Source organism: Daphnia carinata, chromosome 3, assembly GCF_022539665.2.
Source record: "Daphnia carinata strain CSIRO-1 chromosome 3, CSIRO_AGI_Dcar_HiC_V3, whole genome shotgun sequence".
Classification (NCBI taxonomy): domain Eukaryota; kingdom Metazoa; phylum Arthropoda; class Branchiopoda; order Diplostraca; family Daphniidae; genus Daphnia; species Daphnia carinata.
The window spans coordinates 8,533,920-8,551,794 of NC_081333.1; the positions used below are offsets into that span (position 1 = coordinate 8,533,920).

At 38.9% G+C, this 17,875-nt stretch overlaps 1 protein-coding gene across 2 annotated transcripts in view; it reads right to left on the reverse strand.

The window, feature by feature from the left end:
* LOC130685405 (protein slit-like) overlaps positions 1-17,875 on the reverse strand; it is a 62,658-nt gene that overhangs the window by 21,480 nt on the left and 23,303 nt on the right. The window lies entirely within an intron of this gene.

Here is a 17,875-nt window from a genome sequence, read left to right on the forward strand (position 1 = left end):
GTATAGAAAAAAAAAAAATAATAAAACGATCCGACCAGAAATTTATAATTATAGAGAGAGCCACAACACTCTGAAAATGAAGCCTGGGACGCAAACGTTGTAGGCATTCCACAAAAGGTTTCTCCTTATGTGCATATGCACACATACATAGGTGTTGTGTGTGTGTGTGTGTGTGTGTGTATACAGAACGGTTGATTGCGTTCGTCTGCGTCATAGTTGAAACCAAAGACGGCTGGATATTTTCCTTTTTTTTTTTTTTTTTTCTCTTATCTTTCGTCTTTTCTTAGCAAGGGGTTTGTTTCTCTTATGCCGCCTGCTGCCGCCACCCAACCACAATTCATATTGTGGAGAGAGAGAGAAAAAAAAAGGGGGGGGGGAGAGGGAAAAGGTAAAAATAAATCAAGAAAAGTCAACAACGAAAACAACAACCACCAACCTCCGAATAAAAAAACAAAACAAAAAAGTGAAGACAAGCAGAAGAAAGAAGAAATTCTAACGAGAGCCCACCTTAAAGGAGAGATGATTATCGGATAGAGATCCGATTTCCCTGACGGATATCTTTTCTTTCTTTCTATTGGTCTTGGTATTTTATTTTATTTTATTTTATTTTTTTAACTCCGCCAAGTATGTGGGCAGAGACCCGAGCTGATTGTGCGCGAGATCGTTACGTTTGCAAAACAACGTGAAACGCTACAGAAATGTACGAGGAAAAATAGCTAACTTCCCTAGAGCTTTCTCGTCTTGCTTACTTTTCTTCTAAGGGTGTATTTGAATAATTGAATCAAGAAGAAAACATCACCATCATCATCATCGTCCAGATCAAAAGAAATTTTATGCGCATTTTTGCTTGGCATTCACGCGCGGATTTCACCGTCCGGCGGGGTTTCTAATTTCGAAAGAAGGGCGTCCCATCCCATCCCACAGATGGTCTCGTTATCTTAATCGAGCAATTCGTCAAGCACACGAAAACAAAACAACAATAGAGAAAGAAAAGAAAAAGAGGGAGAGGCACAAATGAATAGCTAAATTGCTATATCGAATTATCAAAAAGATTTCGGGCAATCGAAACGTTTTTACAACAAGCGTACGAAACGCGAAACAAAAGCGCAAAGAAACTTGACCGACAACAACAACAAAAAAAAGGGGGGGGGGGAGGAATTCAAATGAACCGTGACGTTGGCAAGGGCCTTTAGAATTGGATTCGAACGAGAAAGGAGGGCAGAGGACGATTATTGTCCTCAAACATTGTCCCCACAGCAATTCCTTGTCGCGCCCAATCGTCCCCCGCATGAGGGCACCATTGAAAACAAAAACTTTGCGTCTCATATTCCTCGGGCGTCTCTCATTTATATTTCGGGAAAAGAATTAAATAAATAAATAAAAAAAAAAAAAAAAAAAGGAAAGGGTCCGCGTGCCCATCACGGTCGTCAAATGGGATGGTATAGGATTTCAATCAGCTTGATTCATAATGAATGATGACGGCAGTAAAGATTGTCTTAGATTGCGGGCTCCGATTGATCGATGGTCAGTCACGGACTAATGTGTTGAATTTAATTTCAACTTTGTTTTCGTTTCGTTTCGTTTGGCGATCGTTAACGACTTTTCGAGCTTCGTCCCGACGGAACGAGGAAAAAAAAAAAGAAAAAAAAGAAGACAAAAATGGGAAATGTTTTAAACAAAGTCCCGCATTTTCTATCCGCCTTGCTCGGCCTTCTCCGGCATACGTTTAAGACACTCGCCCATCTTTGGATTGATAATCATCTAAAAGCTGATAATTATGCAGCTAAAAGAGAAGGGCATTTTGGGCAAGTGAAAGATTGTCGCACTGATTACATCCCTAATTCCTCGGCTATTTAAGAACGGTTGGGGAGATCCAACGATCCGATAAAATAGCGGACGAAGAAGAAAAACCGCATCGAGCGATGCATCTTCCCTAACTTCACATTTCACCAGCTGTTGGCCTTTCACCGAAAATTAAAACTTGTTCAAATAGCAACGCAACACGAGCCGCTTGATGACTGATGATTACAGTTCGTCTTTATTTACTTTAACAAAAACTTGTAAACATTTTTTTTTTTTGTTTTGTTTAAATTCAAATTTTCGTTTTAAGATTGAATAAGACTCCTATAAAAGAGGATGCTCATCATTACGGGGTTGGTAGTCACTCATCACTTTAAAACCAAATGTCATAAGAAAGAAAGAAAAAAAAATACGTTGGGGCTGACCGCACTTGTTCGAATGTTGGGCATATTTTTTTAAAGGATTTAAAACATAACGGGGAAAGAGACGGAAAGGCGTATTTCTTAATTTTCTGGTTTTTTTTTAATTTTTTTTTAATTTTTGGAACTGTCATGCACCGTCACCGGACATGTCGCCGCCACTCTTCGTCGCAATCGGCGCGCACGCGTGTCTATGGGCGATGAGGCTGACTGGGACAGAGCAACAGACGAGTGAAGAAAAAAGAAAAACGAATTCGAAACCACTGGTATTAACGTCGGCGGTCGCTATTCAAACGTAATAACATGCCTCGATAGAAGATTGGGAGGCTGGGCCTTCATTTTCGTTTTCATGTTCACCTTTCCCGCTTTAATTTTTTTTTTTTTTTCTTTTTCTTGGGAAGGATAAAATATATACATATATATATATATATTTTTTTTTAAGAAAAAATAAAAACAGTCCACAGTCTGAACTTTCTTTTATTTTTGTTTCGGTTTGATGGATTTTGTTTTGGTTACGAAATGTTTCCCCCCCCCCCCCTTTAACTTCTTTATTTCGTTGGACGTGTGGTTCATCATTATCCCCAAAGTGTTGAAAGACGATCGGGAGATTCAAAAAGGAGGGCCAAAAGGCTAGTGATGGTGTTGGTAGTAGTAGTAGTAGTAGTGGTAGTAAAATGAAATATAATAAAATAGGTCCTAGTGGGAATTGATTCACGACTTTTGGATGCGGTTCGGTCACGACGCGCACGCAACACCTCGGCCTTTAAGAGAGTTGGCTAGTGGTGGCTATCTCTTTCATCACGCTCCACTTCCGCGCTCGCTCTTCCGCAGCCTTTCATTTTTTTTTTTTTTTTTCAAAAATAACATTCTACCCTCACCAAGGGCATCTTACGCTTACGTTTTTTCATCTTCATTTTCATTCCCACGTTCCCGCGTTCACGATCTTTCCTTTCTTATTCCATCAGGCTGAACCACTAATAACCCGAGGCTGATCATCCGATATCTACGCAGGTCTATTTATATATGAAAGTAAGTAATATTACGGTATCATATAAGGCGCAGCAGTTGTCTGAGTGCTCTGTGATGAGCCTCACGTACGTTAAAGTTTTGACTGTAAGAGAGAAAAGAGAGATGGAGGAAGAAAAAAAAAAAAAAAAGAAAAAAGGTGAGTGATGGGCGAGACTGGCAGGCGATAGATATAGACAGCGCGCGCTAATGCATAATCCATAAGACACCTCCTCCAGCGCTGGGCTCCTTCATAACGCCGAGTTCCTTTTGCTTTTTCAATGTTCGGTAGATTGAAAGATGAAGCGGCGGGGATGGAGGTGGACACCGCACTGTCAGTTTCCCCATTGCGCCATGTGAGGTCTTCTCTATATCATCCAATGATACAATACAAGCAAGCAGAAAAAACTTATTTCACGGCCTCAAGGAAAGCCAACTTTTCTTTCTTGTGTGTGTCTGTCGATTCAGTATAATAGCTATCAATGTTATTTCAAAGGATAAAGCGTTTAAAAAAAAAAAAAAAAAAAAGAGGACCGCTCTTGAATTCGCTTCGGTGGATCCGTTTTTGAATATTTCGAGAAGGAAATCGGAAATTCAAGAGAATTGTGTCGAATATAAAGAAAGAAAACAAAAAATGTCATGTACGATGTTTGTTGTTGCGCCGGTTCCAAGTTTTTTTTTTTTTTTTTTTTTTTTTTTTTTTGTTTGAGCCTGTCCCCCCAACTATGAAAGATATATTCAGTCTCCAGGTGAGACGCTGCTTGCCGACTGTGCCTCTTCAAGTTCTGAAGCGATGCATCGCGTTGAAACGACCCCACACTGCGGAGCTTCACGGAGCACTGCTCTCAGTATTTATTTATTTATTTTTTTTTTAAATAAAAAAAACCTTTTTTTTTTTTTTCTTTTTTGACCCCCCAAAATCTAGTTTAAGAGGTCTTGAACGGAGTTCCACACGATACAAAAAAAAAAAAAAGAAGAAGAAAAATGTACACTTTTAAAAAGAAAAAAAGAAAAGAGTTGAAATAGTTTGAGGATTCTAATCTTTACTGTCTGCATCGCCACAAAAAGATGTCCATAACTAAAAAGAAACATCAACTTAGCGGTCCGTTATAGTGCATCGACAAGTTTTTTCTTCTAATCTATTCCTCGCAGTTTTTTTTTTTGCGTTCGAAGAAATCTCGGGACCATTTTAGCATTTTTTTTTTTTTTTTAATGGACCTGTTAACGACACGGCAACCCGACTGCGGCCACAGGGTCGTCCGCGCTAATAGTAATTGCCAGCGTTTGAAAATACAAAAATAGTTGTTGCCTTTTCCACCATATTAGCGGATGGCGTGTGAGATGCAACATGTTTTTTTTTTTGTTTTTTTTTAGCGGGACATTGGAAGAAAAAAAAAAAAAAATTTCCCCCCAGTTTCCAGAAAGAGAAACACATCGTCATCTCGCCGCTGTTGTTGTTGTTCTAAATGAAGCTAATCAGCCGAAACGGGTCGGACCTCACAGGCATAACATATTAAATATATGGTAGTGCTAGTGTAGTAACACAAGAAGTACACGTTTGGAAAAAAAAAAAAAAAAAAAAAAAGAAAGAACGGCCTTCGTCTGTTGCACGCCACGTCGACAACACGGAACGAAGGAGAAGAAGAAAACAAAAACATTAACCCCCCCCCCCTCCCGTTACATTCAAAAGGCGGCCGGACCAGCGCTCGTCGAGCCGAGCGCCAGGTGTAACTTGGTGAACACTAGAAAAAGAGAGAAATCCTTTTCTCTGTTCGTTTCTTCAGTTTTTTGGTTTTTTTTTTTTTCAAGCAACGACTTGTATGTTGTTGTGCCTTTCGGGCACCTATTTCTCTCGTTGTGGGGATAAGCCAAAAAGAAAAAAAAAAAAAGAAGAGTCAAATTAGCCCGTCAGAGAGATGAGACAGGTAGCTCACTCATAGTTCAGACGACTATCGTAGAGGACCCATGAAAAGAAAAGATGATTACAAGTCCTTACAAGAAATCGCTTCGCTCTCTCGCTCTCTCTCTCTCTCTCTCTCTCTCTCTTACTCTCTCTTTTCCCCACATTTTTTTTTCTTCTTATTTTCTTGTCTGACGGACATTTAACACATTGGCCCAAAACACGAAACGGAGTTTAGTCACGCATAAACGACATTTCTTTTTTTCCCACACTATTGAGACCATTAGGTTTTTTTTTTTTTTTTCAACAAGAAAATCGGGAGAGTCACAGATGGTTGACAATTTCCACACCATTTTCCAAAATATGTTTTGGGTGAAAAAAAAAAATGGTCTTCGTGATCTATCCTTTCAAATGTTGTCTAGTCATGTCGATTTGTGGTGCTACAACAGCACCTTTCGCTAGCGGAAAAAAAACCCCAAAAAACATGAATGCCAAACAACAACCACCACCAGATACGTTCCCTTCTTCTTGCGTTGATCGAAAAGAAAAAAAAAAAACAAAAAAAAAACTAGGCTAACGTTCGGAAAAGAATTCCGAACACAACAAAAATAAAAAAACTTCAAACTTTTTGAAACGAGGAAGATGGAGCACGGGGTAGGGACTTTGACAAATGGCCGTGTAGGGCCTTGACATTTCCTGATATTTCATTTTTGATTCTATACAGAAAGCCGTACTAATAAAAGAAAATAAAAATAGGCATCCTGTTTGTATGGTGTTATTTCCGTTGCCGTTTTCATTGGGACATAACAACCGTAGGATGAAACGAGGAAAGAAAAAAAAAAAAACAAAAAAAAAAAAACGTGCGCAACAACATAGAAGTCGGGATTAAAAAGCACCGCAATATATTATTTCTACACAAGGGACACGAGAACTATTTTTTTTTTTTTTTTTTCCTCTCTTATAATCCGCTCAATGTGGCAAAACGAAGAGAAATAAATTCCCTTTTCACTTTTCCTTTTTCTCTTTCGAAAAACAGTTTGTATGGTCCATTCCCGTACGGCAGCGGACAAGGACGTACAACTTCTTCTTTTGATACCCCCCCCCCCCTTCCTCCCGATGGCTATTCTGTTACTTTGTTAAGAGATTCAGTTCACACACATTGCCCGGCATGAATCAAAAAAGAAAAAGAAAAAAAAAAAATTTTTTATCACAACGGGAGGTCGCCATCAAACCGAAAAACTCGTCAGATATCAAATAAGACTTTATGCTCTTCTTAGTGCTAACATAATAAGGGCAGACCAGTTCTCTCTTATTTTTTTTTTTTTTTGCCATCTTTATTAATGCCCCCCTCCAACTTCCACATTTTTTCCCCTCTTTTTTTATTGTCAATATACTGGGAATACTTCATCTATAGTAGACGGTACATAAACGAGATACCGGTTCTCTCACTTCATTTCGGCTAAAGAACATTTGAATATGTTTTCCCCCCTCGAGCGCTCTCTCTCTCTCTCACTTGTGATGTGACATAGTGTGACAGGCGTGGCGATATTTACACACACACACACACACACACAGGAAAAAAAAAAAAAAACGAGGACCGTTCGAAATGCTCAACACGTGTTGCATCCGGAGCTAGGACGGGCGACAATGGTTTCTGTTCAAGTATCGCATTGTCATGTTAACGAATAACGCGGCTGGACGGGGGGTGTGCTGACTGTGGCGTTTAAGAGTTTTCGACGTCATTTTCATTTTTCCCCGCTTTTAATTTAGGGGGAAATTCTTTATCGTTAAAGTGGAGGCTTTGATGGGCAATGGCAAAGAAAGAATGTGATGTTGACTTGCCGGTTAGCGAGAAAACACGTTTCTATAATCGAACCGTTTGATTCAGAAAATGCGAGGCAGTGGATTTCAATTTGAAAACAAAAAAATATGGAGGGAATCGATGCCAAAGGGAACCGGCTTTTTTTTAACTAGTAGATATACAACTGCTTCAATTCTTGTTTTTTTTTTTTTTTTTTGGGGGGGGGGGAGGTTGTGTATCTACAAGGGTTGTTTAGTGACATTTCTAAACGAATCACAAAATGGAGAGAGAAATAAAGAGTCGTCGATGATGTTGAAATGCAAATGAGTCGTGCGTGGCGTGAGCGCTCGAGCGCACCCATTCGGATGCATTATTCAACGCTTCCGAAAATTGTTGTTGTGTATAAATTGTTCATCTATCTCGTTCTCTTTTTAGCTGTTTCTCTCTCTCTCTCTCTTGAAACACCTTTTTTTTTTTTTTTTTTTCATTCCACAGCCTCTGTGCTTTGCTCGAATTTCACGCTGCATCACAGCAGTGATTGCCTGTCGAGATTGTCTGCAGCTGTCGGGGCGAATGTCTATCTGTGGAACATTTTCCCGTGTTCCCTCTCGTGATTGCATTTTGTTCCCTTAGTGTGTGCCTCTCCCATCCGCCCGATTTTCTTTTTTTTTTTTTTTTTTTTTCAGAGTCTCAACCACAGCAATAGCCGACGCTTATAAGGGACTGATGGCGCAATTAATATGTTAATAATGGCATTTGAACGGCTACTTTCGGTTATCTCGTCGTTCTTCTTTCGTCTCAACTATTCCGAAGAAAGAAAACAGGAAACCCGGGTACAATGCCGTGGGCTTCAACTCTACTGGAAATGTTACCAAAAAATAAAAGAGGATATCCATCATCATCAGTCGACAGGAATCCGGGAAACGGAAAACTCAAAAATCGAAAGAAGAAACTTCCTGTGGCACGTTGGATAAGAGTCAACTACCAAAACAACATCTTGATCTAATCGGCAAAAAAACAAAAAAAAAAACAAAAAAAGAAAAATGTCCTTTGTGATGACTAACGCGAAGAATCATTCATGCGTACATTTGCACGCTACGGTAGTTTGCACGCGCAGTCGATCACAGCCAATGGCCATCGATGTGTCATCGACAGTCGTAAAAAGGTGAATATAAAAAAACAAAAACAAAAAAGGCTGCGTGTGGCTATTAGCATTTCTTTCTTTTTCTTTTTCGCTAATCGCTGTCAGAGGGGGGGGGGTTAGGTTAAAGAAAGATAGTTCAACGATAAGAACAGAGGGTAAAAAAAAAGAAAAAAAGAAAAAGTCAAAAATGGAATAAATCAACAATCCATCCGTCCACGAGTCCATCCATCATCAAAGAAAAGTGGACGGATACGCCCCCGGAGGTTTCCCAAAAACCCAACCGCACCTCTGCCGGTACTCGACGTAGACACGAAATCTATGCACAGTCTAGTACACAGTGTTCAAAAATTTTTGGCTTTCTTATCGGACATCTTAAAAGACAAGACTCCCCAGTCCCGAGATCGGCTGGTGGGCGTATATACGCACTACTGTATTTATGCAAATATATGTCAGACCGTGTTCTAAATAGATTCAAACGGCACATCCATCGAACCTCTCTTTGTTTTTTTTTGTTTTTTTGTTTTAAAAATGATAATAAAACAAAAAAATAAAATCACTCAGCAAGAAAAATCAAAGGGGGGGGGGGGGAGGGAAGAGAGGAGAAATTTCATTTGTTTTTCGAAAGCCAAGGGTGGTTGTGCGTAGTAGTGGATCGTCGGAGAAAATGTTTCTAGCGAGCCACGAAAAAAACGCTGCCATGATTCCGATCGAATCATGTTACCATATACCGTGGCCAGCAAACCACCCGTCGAGATCGTTTACAAAGAATCTCTCTTTCTCATACTGAAATTTGACTTTTTTTCTCAACAAAAAAAAAAAAAAAAAAAAAAAAAGAAAACTATTCTAGAAGACGTGTCTGATACTCAAGAATCCTCCAACAACAGCTTGACTCCGGGCATCCCATTTGCTTAAGATTTTCATTTTATTTTTCGTTTAATAAAAAAAAAAAAAAAAAAAAAAAAAACCTTTTATCTACAACTTAAAACTCTGTGTGTGTGTTGCTTCATTGACTCCCTGCCTATAAAGAGTTTCTGACACGGGTCAAAGTCAATTAAAGTGAATTAAAAGCCAAAATGAGGAGAACTGAAGGGGGAGAAACGTGCCCCCCCCCCAAAAAAAAAAGTAAGCATATAATAAACACGAGTTGTGACATGTAAAGTTTTTCTCTCTTTTTTTTTTTGTATGCGTTCAGTTATAAATGTCGACCGTGATTCATCTGCCTACCCAAATATAAAGAGATAACGAGAAATATAACGTCATGGGGGGAAGCTGCCGGATCCCGAAGCCAGGGAAAAAACACGTGCGTGTCTCTATATAACGCAACACACATTTTCAGTGAAGTCATACAGAACTCCACAACCTCTGGCCTTTATAAAAAAAAAAAAAAAAAAAAAAAAAAAAAAAAAAAAAATGCGTTTTTTCTAAAAAAGAAGACGGTCAACGGGCCTTCAAACAGGGAAAACGCGTATCACGCAAAAGAATACACACACACACACACACAGACAGTAGACACACCACTGAAGGTTATTTAGAGTCTAGCCGTTTAACTGTATAAATAAATTTCAAAGGAAAAAAAAAAGGGGTGAAAAATGCGGCAGAAAGGGGAAACCCCATTCGGTGTGTGTGTGTGTGTGCGTGTGTACTATACACATAAATAGGTAGTAGCGTGTGTTGGTCTAGTCGGAACAGTCATCTCTCTTTTTGTAAAGGGTAAAAAGAACACACACGTAGGGGTGAACATTCCCCAAATATAGGGCCCCCCCAAAAGTCAAATGAAGTAGAAACATGGTGAGGGGAAATGCAATTTGCACCGGCCTATTTCTTACTTTTTTTTTTTCAGGCTAAAATGCGTATAATAAGAACTCAACAAGAAATGAAAAATGACTTTGGAAAAAAAAAAAAAAAAGAAAAAAGAGCGGCTTTCTCTGCGCATATAAATTCAAAATCTATACGGAATACGGTGCCACACAACCCGTAAATAGTGTGAGAAATGAAATTGTTCGAAAAAAAAAAAAAGAAAAAGAAAAGAAAATAGACAGCTATACGACCTCAAGACGGCTATAGTTCATTCTTTCGCGCTACCATTATCGTGAAACAAACTAACGCGAACGCTCATCAATTTCGCGTTCAGGTGTACCGTTTTTGTCCCGCTGTTTTTTACCGAAAACATCGTTTAAAAAAAAAAAAGAAGAGTAACAAATTCAAATGAAATACGCGATTGCCATCGACGAAAATAAAAAAAAAACACTCAAGGCACGGCGCGTGATGCAGGAGTTTCCCGAATGCCATCGAAATAGGAAACGAATAACAATAAATCGCGAGAGAGAGAGAGAAAGAAATTGAAAAAAAAAAACAAAAACCCCAAAAAACCAAAAAGATAAGCGACTAAAAAGTCCATTGTCACGCAGAAAAAAAAAAAAAAAAAAGGCGGGTGCTATTGAACTATCAAAACAAATCACGCCGATTCTAAGGTGGTAGTTTGTTGTTGTTGTGTTTTTAGAAAAAAAACAAACAAAAAAACAAAAAACAACGGAAGGTTGCCGTCAACAGTGGCTTACGTATATACCTTGTTAACTTGCCATCCCCTTCATCGACTGATTACGCAACTCCGTCCCGCTCGAAAAACAAAAACAAAAAAAATAATAATAATAAGAAAATAATGATACGTTCTCGATCCTTTCCCTGTGGCTATTTATTTTTTTTCTTAACCGAAAAATTGACTCCCGTTTGATGATTATTCGCCATCACGCACAAACTCTAAAGGCGCGTTCCAAACTGCCGACCCCTCCAGATATGAAAAATCATCGGCGACCAAAAAGGCCCATCAGAAAACAAAACAAAAAAAAAAAGAACGGCAAGAAATGAGAAGCTTGTTTCTTCTTCTTTTCTTTTTTTTTTTTTTTCAGCAAAAGGAATAATCTTTTTCCTTCTCGGCTTCTTCCCTCCGTATAATTTACGAGCGCGCGGTCGTCTGCTGACGAGCAAAACAAAAAGGGCAAAAAGAAGAAGAAAGAAAACAACACATTCAACATTCTTTCTGTGCTGGACGACCCAGCACATCTCCTTCCTTTTTCCTCGTGCAGTATATTATGCATTTGTTGTTGTTTAGAGATCCTTCGGTTAGTTTTTTTTTTTTTTTTTTTTTTTTTTTATTATTATTATTCTTTCCCCCCGCTCCTTTCAGTATAATTTAATTTCGTTTTATCGCTCCACAGTTTTAACACTCTTCTCTCTTTTTTTTTTTTTTTTTTTTTTTTTTATGAGAAACTGCGAGACATCCGACGCTCAAGACGTCTTGATGCAGGTGGTCTCCGGCTCACTGACAATTCCAAAACTGATCTTCAATCTCGGGTCGAATGAGAAACGGACAAGAAAATTTCGGTTTTTTTTTTCTCTTTTAAACAGATGAAATTACTTTTTTCTTCTTATTTTTTTTTTTTTTTTTTTTGTAAAAAAAAAAACCTAACACGAAAAGAAAAAAAAAAAAAAGAAAGGGCATGGAGGGTGGTCGATGTTCGTGACAAAGAACAGCAGCTTCAGATCAGGAAGTTTTGGTCTCTTTTACTTTTCACATTTTCCCTATTTTCCCTATTTTTGAAACGGAGATTTTGACTTAAACCGTCCAGATGTTGATATTGTTATTGTCCTTTATTTATTTATTTATTTATTAAGTGATACGGTTAGGCAGATAACTCGACAGGGTTGCTTTCTCGCACGCGCGCTCCTCTCCCTCCCTCATTTCTTTAACTCTTATTTCGAACTGTTGTTGTTGTTCCGCTTACCCATCCATCCAGCTGGACTGTGCAAGCAGAAGCCCAGAAGGAAAAAAAAAAAAACGCTGTAATTATAGAGCCATTGAAAAAATTTTTTTTTTTTTTTTTTTTGGTAGTTCACTTTTCTCTTTCATCCCCCCCCCCCCCCTCCTTACCACGTCTTTTCTATGTGCTCATAAAGGCCAAAAGAAAAAGAGAGGAGCATGACGCGGCTGGAATTTTTCAAACCAAAAATTAGAGATACAAAAAAAAAAAAAAAAAAAAAAAAGGGAAATAGAGACGGGAGCACGGCTGATTGACGGAATAGCAGTTTTGAAAAAAATAAAAATAAAAAAAAAAAAAAAGCCCCAAAGAGAGAGCCTCAGGTGACGTTTGGTGGTTTAAATAAAAAAAAAAAAAAAAAAAAAAGCCCAACATTTCCTTCGGCCTGCGTTACACAAACAGTGTCACTACCCGACTTCTGGAGAAAGAGAGAAAATAAGATGGGATTAGAAGATGACGGGCCAAATGTCAAGAAGGAACGGATCGTCGTTTATCAGCATATTAACGCTCCGACAGATTCTCTATACTAACACGGAGGACGAGCGTCGTCGTAGAATTCCGTCACGGAGAGTTTAAGTTGTATGGAAGAAGAAGAAGAATAACAAAAAAAAAAAAAAAAAAAAAAAAAAAAAAAAATGATTGAACGGCATCGAAAAAAAAAAAAAAAAAGACGTTTTCGGGTTTTGTAGTTTTCTGCTTCTACGATTATCAGTCGGTAGCAATCGACGGAGGGGACCGCGGAGAGGTGACAAGTCATCCGTCATCTTTATCTGAGGATGGCGGCGTCAGGGACCCTACCACTTCTATGGCGGTGCGACCGCCGTTGATGCAAAAACAAAAGAAAACAACAAAAAAAAAATGGTAGAAATGGAAGTCAAACGAGTGCGCACGCGGGATTTCCATTAGGATTCTCCGGTTCTGACGGGGGCCGAAAAGGCCACAAAAAAACAAACAAAAAACCAAAAACACAACGAGCTCAACAAGATGAAAAGATGAAAACCCCTACAAGAAAAAGGTAATCAAATACAAGAGCGTAAATGTACGAAAACATTTTCAAAGATCGACGGAAACGATAAAACGGAATTAGGTACGTACAATTCCGATGCGTTTCTATTTTTAACACTTCGAAAAAAACTTGTTTTAAAGAACAAAAAAAAAAAAAAAAAAAAAAAAAGAAAGAAAGAAAAAGGTCTCAAAATGTGATGTATAGGTGAATGGCCATCTTTTCCCCCCTGACGATTAACACGTAGCTAATGGAGCGTGTCTAATTGCACGGCAAAGTAGTTACAAGGTTTCCAGGTCGTTTGGTTCAATCCCCCCATGTTCTCTTTTAACACCTTCTGGTGTAACGGAGGGCAGTGTGCAGACACACGGTACACACACCGATGGAAACAAGAGAGAAACACGCCGTGCATCGCAGCACAGGTGCAATAGCTGAAAACAAACATTCGCCAATTATACGACACGACAAAGTCCATTCATTTTTCATGTGTTCTCGTCGCTGTTGGGGTTTTTGTTTCGTATCGGTCACTTGAATTTTAGAAGGAAAATACAAAAATCTTAGGATAAAGAAAAACAAAACGAATGAATCCGAAAATGTAAAAGAGAAAGAGAGAGAGAAAAAAGAAAGAGGCCAACGACTCTTAACAACCGAGTCGGGGATGCCGTGTTCATTTATATTTATTTATTTATTATTATCATCATTTTTTGTTCTCTCTCTCTCTCTCTCTCTCTCTCTCTCTCCCTGGGTTCCTTCGCCTTTTTAATTTGTGAAGTGTAGCCGCTAGGAAACAACAACAACAACAACAACAACAACAAACGAAACAAGTGGAAGCGTCGCTATTCAATAGAGGAACGGACGAAATACACTATACGAGTTGTAACACGTGCAAAAGGAGGCGGTTCTCTGTCTCGTTCATTACGACAGGAACGAGGCAAAAAAAGCCTCTCTCCCCCCCCCCTCCCCACAAAAAAAGAGAAACAAAAGAAAAAAGAACACGAATTCCCGGAGCCCCGGTCTTTGAGTTTTTCAAGTGGATAGGCTGCGCTATAGTTACAACCCAGCCCATTGAGTCTGTTTTTCGTGTACATTTCTTTCTTTTCTTATTTCGACTTCTTGTTTTTTTTTGTTTTGTTTTTTTAAAAACAATTCTCAGTTTTGCTCACGGGCGTACCTCGCGTTCCTTTCTTGGGCAAGCACCGAGGGCGCCCGCAAAACGCAAGGTGTTTTTGGCCCCGACACCTTGACGGTGAGAAGAGGACCAGGTATTTTTTTTTTTCTTAGACGTTAAGGTTCAAAAGTAGAGAACGTAAACGATCGTCTGAAATAAGTTGGTCGACGACGAGGAAAAAAAAAAGACGACAAAGGAAACTCTTTAAAAAAACAAAAATCCAGCCATTCCGTAAGAAAAAAAAAAAAAAAAGAAAACAACAAACTGCAAACACCTCGAGGCTTTCTGGTCTAATTGAGCTCGGCCCCTAGCCACGGCGACAACAAGACAACAACAGGAAAACCAAAAAAAAAAAAAAAAAAAAAAAGAAATAAGAAGAATGATATCATAAACAACGCAACAACAACAACAAAAGCTAAAAAAAAAAAAAAAATACTAATAATAATTAAAAAAAAAAAAAAATAAGAAACAACAAAAACAAAATAATAGATCTTTTCCCCGTTTTCTTTCCCCACCTTAGGTCCGCTGACATGAAATCGACCGCATTCGTGCACTCCCAAACAATCGTCACGGAACTCTCTTCCGTGAGCTCCATCTTATTATTTCAAGGGCTATTCTTTGATAAATTGATTGAACCAACATTTTTTTTTCTTTTTTTTTTAAAGATAGAAAAATTCAAAAAGACAATTGATGATACGGTTGACTATCAATCGTGTGTTAGAGTTTCATCATAATCTCCAAAAAAAAATAGGAGGGGAGAGGGATTTATATCAACCGTTACTCATTTTTTTGAAAATTATGTATCCCCCTCCGATTTCCTAGCGCGTATCTCTTTACCCCCTTGCCCTTATCCCAAACCGATAGACTGTCATGTCGGTCGTGAAATGCCCAAGGGCTGCGACCGCAACAACGATGCGACTCGGGAGTTCGTGGCGGTTGTAACGTGTAAAACCCCCCCAAAACAGGTGCTGTTCAACCCTTGGCATTTTCTTTTTGTCTGAGCTATTTGCCCTGTCTCGAAACCAAAGAAAAAAAAAAAAAACAGAAAGGATTTAAAGAAGAGTTTCAAAAAAAAAAAATTCCCGAGTCAAGTTCATTCCAAACATTTCTCCGACTTTGTCTTTTCTTCAAACGGCGATCGCGATGCATATTTCAATCCAATTAGAGTCTTCATTCCCCCTCCCCCCTGAAGACGGACGGCTAGGAGGTAAAGCTCCTTTGCGCATAACTCGCTCAAGTGTCTTTTCCACATTCCCATAGGCCCAACTGAAACACGAAGAATTTCTTTTTACAGCTGCCACGTCGACTGCCCTTCTAAATGTTATGAAGCCAGGTGCAAGAGACAGGCGAGAAACATATAAGAGATGAGTGGACACTCAAGAAATGAACGTAAGAAAAAAAAAAAAAAAAAAAAAAAAAAAGCCCTACGACTCAATTAGCAGGTATTGTGAAAACGTGATGTTTTTCAGCCAATCAAAAAAAGAGATGCGTTTACGATTACCAACAAACGCTTCAGCTTATGTAAAAAGGATGAAGCATTTTAGAATTTTTCTCCTCTGTTTGATTATTGTTCAAGCAGAAGAAAAAAGAAAATCCTATCGATCGCCGGTACGCAACTAAATCTCGAGAAAGAGAGATAAGAAAAAAAAAAAAAAAAAAACCCATATTGCTCCGCATGGGGTACAAATGCACCTCCGCGTTTACCTGTCTTTCCTCTCTACAGTCAAAACACACGTACGGACAGTTACCGAGTGTGACATAGCGCCTGATGGCGTGACGCACGCAACAACGTCCAAAACGCCATTTAGACATCTGCATACGGGCTGGTTGTACTGTACGCGCCTATTCTATTCTTGTTTTTCACGGCACTCTTTTTCTTTTTTAAAGATCATTTTCACACACACAAAAAAAAATAAATAAATAAATAAATAAAAATGGTTGATACATCACGAGGATTGGGACGTTTTGGAGAGGGACAGGACGCGAGAAAGCGCCCAAGATTGCGCTTTGATGTATGCGAAGAAAAGGGGTGGCGCAGCGTCACGACTGCTGCTTGTTTAATTCGTTTCAGAGAACACTATTTACGAATATTACCCCATCCCCAAAAAAGGAGGGTGCAACAGAGAAACAAATAACAATAATCAAAAGAAAAAAAAAAGGATAGTGAGAGTGAGAAAAGCAAAGAAATCTCACTCAAGACTGTTGACTGAAGAGAGATAGAGGCAAAACGCTTGGCGTGATCTGTCCGTCAGCGCAGACGAACACGAAGGACACCCCGAAGTCAAATGGTTTCAAGTTAATCGCGCCCTCATTAACGCATTCAACAGGGAAAGAAAAAAACAAAAACAAAAAAAAACGAATGTTTTTTCTCAAGTTTTTCATTAATCACACAGCCCATCAAATAATCAAACGGTAAAAAAAAAAAAAAAAAAAAAAAAAAAAAAGGGGGGGGGCATCGTTTACTATTTGTGTGGGATGTCACTCGATTGAATTACGAGTTGCCTGAAAGACTCCGCTCTTCCATTAACGCGTCCATTAGCTTTCGAACAAGTTTTCAAACCGTTTTCTTTTTTCGTCATCATTAAAGAAAAAAAAAAAAAAGAAAGAAAAAAGAAAGAGAAAAAGCGAGACGTGATGGCAGTGCCGATTTTGGTGGTCTCGTGGGTTCGCTGATGTAGAAAGAAAAGAGAATGGACCACGGCCAGACAGATTGGAATCGCTGTTTTGGACCGATTCATTGCGTCGCACGCCATCGCCATCGCCTACACCGAAAAACAAAACAAACAAACATGTCCGACCATTTCCTCCGCGTTCTCACTACGGATCGAAAAAAGAAAAAAAAAAAAAAAAAAAAAGAATATTTCCACAGTCCATCCATCTCAAAGTGTAACTGCTATGGAAGTCTTCCGACAATCGGATAAAGCACGCGGACCAACGACGCCAGAGCAGGGCCACATCAGTCGGCCACACGCACATCGTGGAAACTTAGCAAGCAAGAAAAAAAAAAAAAGAAAAGAAAAGAAAACGAGGAGCTAAAAAAGAAAAAAAAAAAAAAAGGCGGACGCATTTCTGAAAAAGGAACGATGGTAGGCAGAAGAACGTTTTGTTGATTGAAATAGAATTTCCAATTTCCATTCCAATCGAGAGAGAAAATAGCGGCAAACCCACAAAAAAAAACAAAACGTACCGAATGGAACAAAAGAGAAAACGGACGTCAAAGATAAAAAAAAAAAAAAGGCCAAACGACTGAAGAGAGAAAGAGAAAAAAAAAAAAAAAGGAGATTTTCCATCCATCCCCCCCTCCTCAAAAGAAAAAAAAAGCCGTTTCTGTTGTAATGTTTGTATAACTGCATATCGATCGTTCGGGAAAGGATCGGTAAGCCCCCCCCTCCCGAAAATTGAATCCCCACATATACAGTAGAAACAAAATTCTCTTTCAACTTGCAAGATTTTGTGCATCCCAATTTTTGTTAGCCTTTTTTTTTTCTTTAACAATTTCGAGGCCAAAAAAAAGTACAGACGGCGAGAAATTTATGTGAATGTGTGCTACAAACTTGCATTGCAACCCGAAAGAAATAAAGAACGCCCCTAGTCAGTTGGTTTTTTTTTTTTTTTTAGATGATCGTTCTTCAGCGCTGGAGAAAAGTAGCAGCTGCGTGTGTGTGTGTCGAGTGGCGATATGCAAATCGTGTTACACGCAACGACGGAAAAATAAATAGGCCTTCGCAACCCCCTTCTTTCTTTCCCTATACACTAAACCGAAGTGAATTGACATTTGCCAGTGAGCATAAAGCGAATAGAAAAAATCGGACGACAAACA